This window comes from Schistocerca americana, chromosome 2 (genome assembly GCF_021461395.2).
Source record: "Schistocerca americana isolate TAMUIC-IGC-003095 chromosome 2, iqSchAmer2.1, whole genome shotgun sequence".
NCBI classification, from domain to species: Eukaryota; Metazoa; Arthropoda; class Insecta; order Orthoptera; family Acrididae; genus Schistocerca; species Schistocerca americana.
In genome coordinates, this window is record NC_060120.1 from 748,288,746 (window position 1) to 748,291,410 (window position 2,665).

The 2,665-nt window shown below is 37.1% G+C and overlaps 1 non-coding gene across 1 annotated transcript; it reads right to left on the reverse strand.

Moving 5' to 3' along the window:
• Positions 1–1,577: 1,577 nt before the first annotated feature.
• Positions 1,578–1,652, reverse strand: Trnas-uga. The gene has a single exon. It is a non-coding gene; the product is annotated as a tRNA-Ser (tRNA).
• Between the last annotated feature and the right edge of the window lie 1,013 nt (positions 1,653–2,665).

A 2,665-nucleotide genomic window follows, 5' to 3' on the forward strand; every position in this document is an offset into this window, starting at 1 on the left:
CCCATTACATCCTGCCCATATATTGCAAATATTTATGGAGAACACTTTGGCTTATTACAGTCCAGGTGAAGAAAGGAGAAGGATGTTTTCGAAGGTACACTGCAAGTACATCCTGAAGTGAAAGTTTCCATAAAAAATCGAAAATAGATATGTAAGAAAAGCTGATCAATATGTTTTTGGCTCAGAAGACAGTAAGATGTTCCGCTAGAATATCTTGTAATGGTCTAGCAGAGATTAATCTGTGCTATTAAAAACTACTATGTATACTTATTTGCTTTTGAATTCACATTACTTCATCCTCCTTGGACACCTTTTTTTTTAAACTACAAGTTAATCCAAAGATTATTCAAAATTGTTATGATTATTTCATTAAAATTATGTATGAATATTTTATTAGTTCAATGAAAATTTCAACATTCTTCTAAAATTTTTATGTCATTGTGCATTTTAATGTTGAAAGGATCTGATTCTAAAATTTGAAATGATATAATGCATATTGTGTGTATATTATTTAATATTTTTTGAAAAAATTATAAGGAACAATGGAATGTCACAGACATCCTGTGTCCTCATGCATCACTTCTCATGTGACAATACTGTGGTGCAATTTTCAATGGGACAGTGCTCATCCATATATTGCAGGTGTCCCACATATGTATACAGATGTCCACGTCATGTTGAGGTGATCCTATGGCTAAGACGATAATCTGATCTGTTCTGTCCATGATAGGACATATGTGGGGCCAGATCAGATTTCAGCTCCATCTCAGTGTCAGTATCGAGGATATCAAGGATCAGTTACAACAGATGTTGGTCACCTTCCCCCAGGAGAGGATGAAATAGCTTCATTACATCCTTTCCAGTGGAATAAAAGTATACATCGTGCCCAGAGGGTGTGCAACATCATACAGATAAATGGGCTCATATTGACGAGTTCTCTGTAAATTGGAATCGCTATTTTAATCACTAAAAAATCATCACGTACCCCCTCAACTCATAGACTTACATTTCGTTTCACAAACCCCATTTCTTGTGGTGAAGCAGATACGTCTAGCAGAGATTTCGGACATTCTTGAGTGTGGTATGGGATACACATGATGCAGGAAGTCAAATGGCCTTTAACTTTTTTGACTATTATTTCAGCTGACATGATGATAGTGGCCCAAAAATTCAATAATGCAAACACAGTCATAAGGGAATGATGTGCAAACTTCCACTGCCTGTGGAAAGGCAACTTATTCACTTTATCCATTGAAAGTATTTGAGGCTCAAGACATCTAACCTGTGTATCAGTCTTGTCTGTATCTAAATTAGATTGTAGGTAATGAAGAGTAATTGGGCATTTAGTAACAGATGCTTAGTTTCCCAGGAGCTCTCACCATCGAGGAGGAATTGAAAAGACTACTGTTAATAGGAACATATCAGTCACTACACATAGCCTATTTAGATTCTGATAATAGCAGACTAATCCAGTTACTGACGCACTTTAGGACTTGAAACTTAGAATCAAAAGAGCGCTTTCTGGAGGCTACAGGTTCAATAAATTTGGCTTGAAACTTACTGGTAGATAAAACTGTCTGCCAGACCGAGACTCGAACTCGGGACCTTTGCCTTTCATGGGCAAGTGCTCTACCAACTGAGCTACCTAAGCACGACTCACAACCCGTCCTCATAGCTTCAATTCTGCCAGAACCAAACTTCACAGAAGCTCTTCTGCGAACCTTGCAAACTAGCACTCCTGGATAAAAGGATATTGCAGAGACATGGCTCAGCCACAGACTGATGGATTTTTCCAGAATGAGACATGCTAGCTAAAGCTAAAGCTAAATAATTACCGAACACAGCCACAAATAACACCAAGTCTAACGAAAAACACCAGTTCTATCCAAGACTGGTCAACCTCACTGACACTACTTTGCATACAGAAGAAATAAAACTACTCGAAAAAGGTCTGAAATACAATGTCAGCACACGGATAGTCGAAAAATACATAGAAAATCTCATAGTTGAATCAGAAAGCATTCTCACACAGGAAAACAGAAACGAAACAAGTGAGGTAAACATTGGTCTGACGAGACAGCTAGTCAATAATGAAATAAAAAACACAATAACACAGTTGAAAGAAAACAGAAGAAACCGAAACAATACAGATTCTATAACACTGACAAAACTTAGAAAGAAACCACAGGAACACAACACCATCATCACAAAGGCAGATAAAGGAAACACAGTGGTCCTCATTGATAAAGAGCAATACATCAGTAAGACACAAGAGTTCATCACAAAAAACAAAATGATAAAATTCAAATCAGATCCAACAAACAAATTCCAAACGAAGCTGAGATACACTCTAAAAGACATTGAATATACAATAGAAAACAACAAATAAGGAAAACTGATACAAACAAATCCCAGTGCACCTTCCCTCCGATGCCATCCAAAGCTACACAAGAAAGATCTCCCCATCAGAGCAATTGTGAATTATAGAAATGCTCTCACTTACCCATTTGCAAGATACATGTTGAAACTCGTATCAGAAAACTACAAATTACAGGAAGACAGGACTATAAGGAACACCACACAACTGATTCACAATTGATTGACATAAAAGACAATACAAGTTCGAGATATGGCCACCCTCCTGACATTTGATGTAGAGAATATG